Source organism: Scyliorhinus torazame, chromosome 24 (assembly GCF_047496885.1).
Source record: "Scyliorhinus torazame isolate Kashiwa2021f chromosome 24, sScyTor2.1, whole genome shotgun sequence".
In the NCBI taxonomy this organism is placed as follows: domain Eukaryota; kingdom Metazoa; phylum Chordata; class Chondrichthyes; order Carcharhiniformes; family Scyliorhinidae; genus Scyliorhinus; species Scyliorhinus torazame.
In genome coordinates, this window is record NC_092730.1 from 17,519,042 (window position 1) to 17,529,984 (window position 10,943).

The following is a 10,943-nucleotide window of genomic DNA, read 5'->3' on the forward strand; positions in this document are numbered from 1 at the left end:
GAGAGAGACACGGACAGAGAGAGAGGCACGGACAGAGAGAGAGAGACACGGACAGAGTGAGAGAGAGACACGGACAGAGAGAGAGAGAGACACGGACAGAGAGAGAGAGACACGGACAGAGAGAGAGAGAGGCACGGACAGATAGAGAGAGAGGCACGGACAGAGAGAGAGAGAGACACGGACAGAGAGAGAGAGAGACACGGACAGAGAGAGAGAGACACGGACAGAGAGAGAGAGAGAGACGGAAAGAGAGAGAGAGAGGCATGGACAGAGAGAGCGAGACACGCAGAGGGAGAGAGAGACACGGACAGAGAGAGAGAGACACGGACAGAGAGAGAGACACGGACAGAGAGAGAGACACGGACAGAGGCAGAGACACGGACAGAGAGGCACGGACAGCGAGAGAGACACGGACAGAGAGAGAGAGACACGGACAGAGAGAGAGAGAGAGACGGACAGATAGAGAGAGTCACGGATAGAGAGAGGGAGACACGGACAGAGAGAGAGAGACACGGACAGAGAGAGAGAGACACGGACAGAGAGAGAGAGACACGGACAGAGAGAGAGACACGGACAGAGAGAGAGACACGGACAGAGAGAGAGAGAGACACGGACAGAGAGAGAGAGTGGCACGGACAGAGAAAGAGAGACACGGACAGAGAGAGAGAGAGAGGCACGGACAGAGAGAGAGAGAGAGACGGACAGAGAGAGAGAGGCACGGACAGAGAGAGAGAGGCACGGACAGAGAGAGAGACGGACAGAGAGAGAGAGAGAGAGACGGACAGAGAGAGAGAGAGAGAGACGGACAGGGAGAGAGAGACGGACAGAGAGAGAGAGGCACGGACAGAGAGAGAGAGGCACGGACAGAGAGAGAGAGGCACGGACAGAGAGAGAGAGAGAGGGGCAGGCAGAGAGGCAGGGAGAGCGAGAGTGAGAGAGATACCAGCCAGGACGCACAGCCCATATCCTCCAGGGTCTTCATCGAGAGAGAGAGAGACACGGACAGAGAGAGAGAGAGACACGGACAGAGACAGAGACACGGACAGAGACAGAGACACGGACAGCGAGAGACACGGACAGCGAGATAGACACGGACAGAGAGAGAGAGACACGGACAGAGAGAGAGAGACACGGACAGAGAGAGAGAGAGAGAGACGGGCAGAGAGAGAGAGACACGGACAGAGAGAGAGACAGACACGGACAGAGACAGAGACACGGACAGAGAGGCACGGACAGCGAGAGAGACACGGACAGAGAGAGAGAGACACGGACAGAGAGAGAGAGACACGGACAGAGAGAGAGAGAGACACGGACAGAGAGAGAGAGACACGGACAGAGAGAGAGAGAGACGGAAAGAGAGAGAGAGACATGGACAGAGAGAGAGAGAGTCACGGACAGAGAGAGAGAGACACGGACAGAGAGAGAGAGAGAGACGGACAGAGAGAGAGAGGCACGGACAGAGAGAGAGAGGCATGGACAGAGAGAGAGAGACACGGACAGAGAGAGAGAGAGAGAGAGACGGACAGAGAGAGAGAGAGAGAGACGGACAGGGAGAGAGAGACGGACAGAGAGAGAGAGGCACGGACAGAGAGAGAGAGGCACGGACAGAGAGAGAGAGAGAGGCAGGCAGAGAGGCAGGGAGAGCGAGAGTGAGAGAGATGCCAGCCAGGACGCACAGCCCATATCCTCCAGGGTCTTCAACGAGAGAGAGAGAGACGCACACAGACAGAGAGGGGGAGAGAGAGAGACACACAGATAGATAGACAGACAGAGAGAGAGAGACAGACAGAGAGAGACACAGAGTAAGACAGACAGAGTGAGACAGACAGAGAGAGAGAGACAGACAGAGAGAGAGAGACAGACAGAGAGAGAGAGACAGACAGAGAGAGAGAGAGACAGACAGAGAGAGAGAGACAGACAGAGACAGAGAGAGAGAGACGGACAGAGAGAGAGAGACACGGACAGAGAAAGAGAGGCACGGACAGAGAGAGAGAGAGAGCGGCACGGACAGAGAGAGAGAGGCACGGACAGAGAGAGAGAGAGAGAGGCACGGACAGAGAGAGAGAGACACGGACAGAGAGAGAGAGGCACGGACAGAGAGAGAGAGGCACGGACAGAGAGAGAGAGGCACGGACAGAGAGAGAGAGGCACGGACCGAGAGAGAGAGACACGGACAGAGAGAGAGAGGCACGGACAGAGAGAGAGAGACACGGACAGAGAGAGAGAGGGACACGGACAGAGAGAGAGTGGCACGGACAGCGAGAGCGGCACGGACAGCGAGAGAGGCACGGACAGCGAGAGAGGCACGGACAGAGAGAGAGGCACGGACAGCGAGAGAGGCACGGACAGCGAGAGAGGCACGGACAGCGAGAGAGGCACGGACAGCGAGAGAGGCACGGACAGAGAGAGAGGCACGGACAGCGAGAGAGGCACGGACAGCGAGAGAGGCACGGACAGAGAGAGAGGCACGGACAGAGAGAGAGAGAGAGAGAGACGGACAGCGAGAGAGAGAGACACGGACAGAGAGAGAGAGACACGGACAGAGAGAGAGAGAGAGAGACGGAAAGAGAGAGAGAGAGGCATGGACAGAGAGAGCGAGACACGCAGAGAGAGAGAGACACACGGACAGAGAGAGAGAGACACGGACAGAGAGAGAGACATGGACAGAGAGAGATACACGGACAGAGACAGAGACACGGACAGAGAGGCACGGACAGCGAGAGAGACACGGACAGAGAGAGAGAGACACGGACAGAGAGAGAGAGAGAGACGGACAGATAGAGAGAGGCACGGACAGAGAGAGGGAGACACGGACAGAGAGAGAGAGACACGGACAGAGAGAGAGAGACACGGACAGAGAGAGAGTGACACGGACAGAGAGAGAGACACGGACAGAGAGAGAGAGAGGCACTGACAGAGAGAGAGAGTGGCACGGACAGAGAAAGAGAGACACGGACAGAGAGAGAGAGAGGCACGGACAGAGAGAGACACGGACAGAGAGAGAGAGAGACACGGACAGAGAGAGAGAGACACGGACAGAGAGAGAGAGACACGGACAGAGAGAGAGAGAGAGACGGAAAGAGAGAGAGAGGCATGGACAGAGAGAGCGAGACACGCACAGAGGGAGAGAGACACAGACAGAGAGAGAGAGACACGGACAGAGAGAGAGACACGGACAGAGACAGAGACACGGACAGAGAGAGGCACGGACAGCGAGAGAGACACGGACAGAGAGAGAGAGACACGGACAGAGAGAGAGAGACATGGACAGAGAGAGAGAGAGAGACACGGGCAGAGAGAGAGAGACACGGACAGAGAGAGGGACAGAGAGAGAGACAGACACGGACAGAGACAGAGACATGGACAGAGAGGCACGGACAGCGAGAGAGACACGGACAGAGAGAGAGAGACACGGACAGAGAGAGAGAGAGAGAGACGGACAGATAGAGAGAGGCACGGACAGAGAGAGGGAGACACAGACAGAGAGAGAGAGACACGGACAGAGAGAGAGAGACACGGACAGAGAGAGAGAGACACGGACAGAGAGAGAGAGACACGGACAGAGAGAGAGAGGCACGGACAGAGAGAGAGAGACACGGACAGAGAGAGAGAGAGACGGAAAGAGAGAGAGAGAGACGGAAAGAGAGAGAGAGACATGGACAGAGGGAGAGAGAGTCACGGACAGAGAGAGAGAGACACGGACAGAGAGAGAGAGAGAGACGGACAGAGAGAGAGAGGCACGGACAGAGAGAGAGAGGCACGGAAAGAGAGAGAGAGAGACGGACAGAGAGAGAGAGAGAGAGACGGACAGAGAGAGAGAGAGAGAGACGGACAGAGAGAGAGAGAGAGAGACGGACAGGGAGAGAGAGACGGACAGAGAGAGAGAGGCACGGACAGAGAGAGAGAGGCACGGACAGAGAGAGAGAGAGAGAGGCAGGCAGAGAGGCAGGGAGAGCGAGAGTGAGAGAGATACCAGCCAGGACGCACAGCCCATATCCTCCAGGGTCTTCATCGAGAGAGAGAGAGACACAGACAGAGAGAGAGAGACACGGACAGAGAGAGAGAGACACGGACAGAGAGAGAGAGACACGGACAGAGAGAGAGAGACACGGACAGAGAGAGAGACACGGACAGAGAGAGGCACGGACAGCGAGAGAGACACGGACAGAGAGAGAGAGACACGGACAGAGAGAGAGAGAGAGAGACGGGCAGAGAGAGAGAGACACGGACAGAGAGAGAGAGAGACACGGACAGAGAGAGAGGCACGGACAGAGAGAGAGAGACACGGACAGAGTGAGAGAGAGACACGGACAGAGAGAGAGAGAGACACGGACAGAGAGAGAGAGACACGGACAGAGAGAGAGAGAGGCACGGACAGATAGAGAGAGAGGCACGGACAGAGAGAGAGAGAGACACGGACAGAGAGAGAGAGAGACACGGACAGAGAGAGAGAGACACGGACAGAGAGAGAGAGAGAGACGGAAAGAGAGAGAGAGAGGCATGGACAGAGAGAGCGAGACACGCAGAGGGAGAGAGAGACACGGACAGAGAGAGAGAGACACGGACAGAGAGAGAGACACGGACAGAGAGAGAGACACGGACAGAGGCAGAGACACGGACAGAGAGGCACGGACAGCGAGAGAGACACGGACAGAGAGAGAGAGACACGGACAGAGAGAGAGAGAGAGACGGACAGATAGAGGCACGGATAGAGAGAGGGAGACACGGACAGAGAGAGAGAGACACGGACAGAGAGAGAGAGACACGGACAGAGAGAGAGAGACACGGACAGAGAGAGAGACACGGACAGAGAGAGAGACACGGACAGAGAGAGAGAGAGACACGGACAGAGAGAGAGAGTGGCACGGACAGAGAAAGAGAGACACGGACAGAGAGAGAGAGAGGCACGGACAGAGAGAGAGAGAGAGACGGACAGAGAGAGAGAGGCACGGACAGAGAGAGAGAGGCACGGACAGAGAGAGAGACGGACAGAGAGAGAGAGAGAGAGACGGACAGAGAGAGAGAGAGAGAGACGGACAGGGAGAGAGAGACGGACAGAGAGAGAGAGGCACGGACAGAGAGAGAGAGGCACGGACAGAGAGAGAGGCACGGACAGAGAGAGAGAGAGAGGGGCAGGCAGAGAGGCAGGGAGAGCGAGAGTGAGAGAGATACCAGCCAGGACGCACAGCCCATATCCTCCAGGGTCTTCATCGAGAGAGAGAGAGACACAGACAGAGAGAGAGAGACACGGACAGAGAGAGAGAGACACGGACAGAGACAGAGACACGGACAGAGACAGAGACACGGACAGCGAGAGAGACACGGACAGCGAGATAGACACGGACAGAGAGAGAGAGACACGGACAGAGAGAGAGAGACACGGACAGAGAGAGAGAGAGAGAGAGACGGGCAGAGAGAGAGAGACACGGACAGAGAGAGAGACAGACACGGACAGAGACAGAGACACGGACAGAGAGGCACGGACAGCGAGAGAGACACGGACAGAGAGAGAGAGACACGGACAGAGAGAGAGAGACACGGACAGAGAGAGAGAGACACGGACAGAGAGAGAGAGACACGGACAGAGAGAGAGAGACACGGACAGAGAGAGAGAGACACGGACAGAGAGAGAGAGACACGGACAGAGAGAGAGAGAGACACGGACAGAGAGAGAGAGACACGGACAGAGAGAGAGAGAGACGGAAAGAGAGAGAGAGACATGGACAGAGAGAGAGAGAGTCACGGACAGAGAGAGAGAGACACGGACAGAGAGAGAGAGAGAGACGGACAGAGAGAGAGAGGCACGGACAGAGAGAGAGAGGCATGGACAGAGAGAGAGAGACACGGACAGAGAGAGAGAGAGAGAGAGACGGACAGAGAGAGAGAGAGAGAGACGGACAGGGAGAGAGAGACGGACAGAGAGAGAGAGGCACGGACAGAGAGAGAGAGGCACGGACAGAGAGAGAGAGAGAGGCAGGCAGAGAGGCAGGGAGAGCGAGAGTGAGAGAGATGCCAGCCAGGACGCACAGCCCATATCCTCCAGGGTCTTCAACGAGAGAGAGAGAGACGCACACAGACAGAGAGGGGGAGAGAGAGAGACACACAGATAGATAGACAGACAGAGAGAGAGAGACAGACAGAGAGAGACACAGAGTAAGACAGACAGAGTGAGACAGACAGAGAGAGAGAGACAGACAGAGAGAGAGAGACAGACAGAGAGAGAGAGAGACAGACAGAGAGAGAGAGACAGACAGAGACAGAGAGAGAGAGACGGACAGAGAGAGAGAGACACGGACAGAGAAAGAGAGGCACGGACAGAGAGAGAGAGAGAGCGGCACGGACAGAGAGAGAGAGGCACGGACAGAGAGAGAGAGAGAGAGGCACGGACAGAGAGAGAGAGACACGGACAGAGAGAGAGAGGCACGGACAGAGAGAGAGAGGCACGGACAGAGAGAGAGAGGCACGGACAGAGAGAGAGAGGCACGGACAGAGAGAGAGAGACACGGACAGAGAGAGAGAGGCACGGACAGAGAGAGAGAGACACGGACAGAGAGAGAGAGGGACACGGACAGAGAGAGAGTGGCACGGACAGCGAGAGCGGCACGGACAGCGAGAGAGGCACGGACAGCGAGAGAGGCACGGACAGAGAGAGAGGCACGGACAGCGAGAGAGGCACGGACAGCGAGAGAGGCACGGACAGAGAGAGAGGCACGGACAGAGAGAGAGGCACGGACAGCGAGAGAGGCACGGACAGAGAGAGAGGCACGGACAGAGAGAGAGAGAGAGAGAGGCACGGACAGAGAGAGAGAGAGAGAGAGACGGACAGAGAGAGAGAGAGACACGGACAGAGAGAGAGAGACACGGACAGAGAGAGAGAGAGAGAGACGGAAAGAGAGAGAGAGAGGCATGGACAGAGAGAGCGAGACACGCAGAGAGAGAGAGACACACGGACAGAGAGAGAGAGACACGGACAGAGAGAGAGACACGGACAGAGAGAGATACACGGACAGAGACAGAGACACGGACAGAGAGGCACGGACAGCGAGAGAGACACGGACAGAGAGAGAGAGACACGGACAGAGAGAGAGAGAGAGACGGACAGATAGAGAGAGGCACGGACAGAGAGAGGGAGACACGGACAGAGAGAGAGAGACACGGACAGAGAGAGAGAGACACGGACAGAGAGAGAGTGACACGGACAGAGAGAGAGACACGGACAGAGAGAGAGAGAGACACTGACAGAGAGAGAGAGTGGCACGGACAGAGAAAGAGAGACACGGACAGAGAGAGAGAGAGGCACGGACAGAGAGAGACACGGACAGAGAGAGAGAGAGACACGGACAGAGAGAGAGAGACACGGACAGAGAGAGAGAGACACGGACAGAGAGAGAGAGAGAGACGGAAAGAGAGAGAGAGGCATGGACAGAGAGAGCGAGACACGCACAGAGGGGAGAGAGACACAGACAGAGAGAGAGAGACACGGACAGAGAGAGAGAGACACGGACAGAGAGAGAGACACGGACAGAGACAGAGACACGGACAGAGAGAGAGAGACATGGACAGAGAGAGAGAGAGAGACACGGGCAGAGAGAGAGAGACACGGACAGAGAGAGGGACAGAGAGAGAGACAGACACGGACAGAGACAGAGACATGGACAGAGAGGCACGGACAGCGAGAGAGACACGGACAGAGAGAGAGAGACACGGACAGAGAGAGAGAGAGAGAGACGGACAGATAGAGAGAGGCACGGACAGAGAGAGGGGAGACACAGACAGAGAGAGAGAGACACGGACAGAGAGAGAGAGACACGGACAGAGAGAGAGAGACACGGACAGAGAGAGAGAGACACGGACAGAGAGAGAGAGAGACGGAAAGAGAGAGAGAGAGACGGAAAGAGAGAGAGAGACATGGACAGAGGGAGAGAGAGTCACGGACAGAGAGAGAGAGACACGGACAGAGAGAGAGAGAGAGACGGACAGAGAGAGAGAGGCACGGACAGAGAGAGAGAGGCACGGACAGAGAGAGAGAGAGACGGACAGAGAGAGAGAGAGAGAGACGGACAGAGAGAGAGAGAGAGAGACGGACAGGGAGAGAGAGACGGACAGAGAGAGAGAGGCACGGACAGAGAGAGAGAGGCACGGACAGAGAGAGAGAGAGAGAGGCAGGCAGAGAGGGCAGGGAGGAGCGAGAGTGAGAGAGATACCAGCCAGGACGCACAGCCCATATCCTCCAGGGTCTTCATCGAGAGAGAGAGAGGACACAGACAGAGAGAGAGAGACACGGACAGAGAGAGAGAGACACGGACAGAGAGAGAGACACGGACAGAGAGAGAGAGACACGGACAGAGAGAGAGAGACACGGACAGAGAGAGAGACACGGACAGAGAGAGGCACGGACAGCGAGAGAGACACGGACAGAGAGAGAGAGACACGGACAGAGAGAGAGAGAGAGAGACGGGCAGAGAGAGAGAGACACGGACAGAGAGAGAGACAGACACGGACAGAGACAGAGACACGGACAGAGAGGCACGGACAGCGAGAGAGACACGGACAGAGAGAGAGAGACACGGACAGAGAGAGAGAGAGAGACGGACAGATAGAGAGAGGCACGGACAGAGAGAGGGAGAGACGGACAGAGAGAGAGAGACACGGACAGAGAGAGAGAGACACGGACAGAGAGAGAGAGACACGGACAGAGAGAGAGAGAGACACGGACAGAGAGAGAGAGACACGGACAGAGAGAGAGAGAGACGGAAAGAGAGAGACATGGACAGAGAGAGAGAGAGAGTCACGGACAGAGAGAGAGAGACACGGACAGAGAGAGAGAGAGAGGCACGGACAGAGAGAGAGAGGCACGGACAGAGAGAGAGAGACACGGACAGAGAGAGAGAGAGACGGACAGAGAGAGAGAGAGAGAGACGGACAGGGAGAGAGAGACGGACAGAGAGAGAGAGGCACGGACAGAGAGAGAGAGGCACGGACAGAGAGAGAGAGAGAGGCAGGCAGAGAGGCAGGGAGAGCGAGAGTGAGAGAGATGCCAGCCAGGACGCACAGCCCATATCCTCCAGGGTCTTCATCGAGAGAGAGAGAGACGCACACAGACAGAGAGGGGGAGAGAGAGAGACACACAGATAGATAGACAGACAGAGAGAGAGAGACAGACAGAGAGAGACACAGAGTAAGACAGACAGAGTGAGACAGACAGAGAGAGAGAGACAGACAGAGAGAGAGAGACAGACAGAGAGAGAGAGAGACAGACAGAGAGAGAGAGACAGACAGAGAGAGACAGAGAGAGAGAGTCAGACAGAGAGAGAGGGGCACGGACAGAGAGAGAGAGACCCAGAGTAAGACAGAGTGAGACAGACAGAGAGAGAGAGACAGACAGAGAGAGAGACAGACAGAGAGAGAGAGACAGACAGAGAGAGAGAGACACGAACAGAGAGAGAGAGGCACGGACAGAGAGAGAGAGAGGCACGGACAGAGAGAGAGAGAGAGAGGCAGGGAGAGCGAGAGTGAGAGAGGAGGGGTGATGGGGGAAGCGGAAGAACACAATCACGGGGGGTTTAAAAGAAGCCGTGGCTGTGAGAGTGGGTTAGTACCACACTCAGTGAATGAAGGGGTCTCCGGGAGAGAGTCGGGCCTACACAACACCACACCTGGGTTACACTCCGAATCCGCGCCAGCTTTGATTCAGATCAGACACGAGAGGGAACAGGTTTTAATTTTATTAGAGATTCATAAATACAAAGAAAAGAAAACACACGGCAGATGGGGGGGGGGGGGGGGGGGGGGGGGGGGGGGGAGGAAAAAAAAAAACTCTTGGAAAGGCCTAAAAGAAAACTTGCATGATATATATATTTCCTCAATAAACTTTATTAGATGAACCAAGATTGCCGATAGCCCTCGCAGAGTAGTGGTACCACCCTGTCATTTAATCAGAGGCTGAAAACGTGTGATCATCTCCGAATTTGGTTTTAGTGTTTCCTCAGGCTGAGGGGAGGGAAGGATTGCGGAGGCCGGGGGGGGGGGGTTTCCGACGGTTACAGTGGACAGAGCCGTGCTGGCAAGGGATAGAATCAGGTCTCAGCTTCCGCCCCTTGTACACACAAACGCACCTCCCCCCTCCGTCCGTCCCTGGTGCCCCCCCCCCTCACCCCAGCTCCCCCCAAGCGAAACGTAAAGTATTTGGTCCCTGGGTATTCTGCCGGCCGCCTTGTCCCCCTGTGTGGGCCTGGGAGAGATTTTCCCAGGCGGATTTTTAGACCGGGGGGGGGGGGGGGGGTTAACGGTTCTCACTTTTCCGTTTCCCGTGTAGATGTCGCACGTGGTCAGTTTTTACTGGGCCGTCCTGGGAGCCATTTACTCGCTGCAGAGCGGAATCAGGCACCTTTGTCTCCTCGCTATAACCTCATCCGGTAAGTGAAAGGGGGGGGGGGTCGGGCTGGCAAGGTCGGCTCCGTCCTCGCTTGCCGCAGACCAGCAATTCGGTGCGCGGGGTGGAAAGCGGGCGCCCGCCCCAGCTCTCGGGAGGGACGGCGAGGCCTTAACGGCCTGGCAAGCGGTGGCAAAGTGTCAACCGTGGGGAGGGGTAGGAATGGGGGGGGGGGGGTAACGCTAACCGTCTTCAACTAGCAGCTTCGCCGTCTGTGCCGTGACGCCGAGCCGTGGGTGCGGGGCAGGCGGACCCAGATCGACGGGGGGACCCCCGACGGGTGCGAGAGGGACCCTCAACGAGAGGCGGGGCGTGGGGGGGGGGGGGGTGTCAGATCAGGAGCAGTCAGGGGAGGGAAGGATGAAGGGGAATCGTCGCTGGCATCTGACAGCCCGGTGGGTCAGGTGGCTGGGAAAGAGAGGCCCCCGTTTCGGCGCCATTGCGGGGGCTAGGAGTGTTGGGGGGGGGCGAAGCAAGTGGACAAGAGGGCCGCCATGGGCGAGACGGGCCG

At 56.8% G+C, this 10,943-nt stretch overlaps 1 long non-coding RNA gene across 1 annotated transcript in view; it reads right to left on the reverse strand.

Annotated features, from left to right (window-relative positions):
* LOC140399944 (uncharacterized) overlaps positions 1–10,943 on the reverse strand; it is a 220,487-nt gene that overhangs the window by 195,065 nt on the left and 14,479 nt on the right. The gene's annotated exons all lie outside the window — the stretch shown is intronic.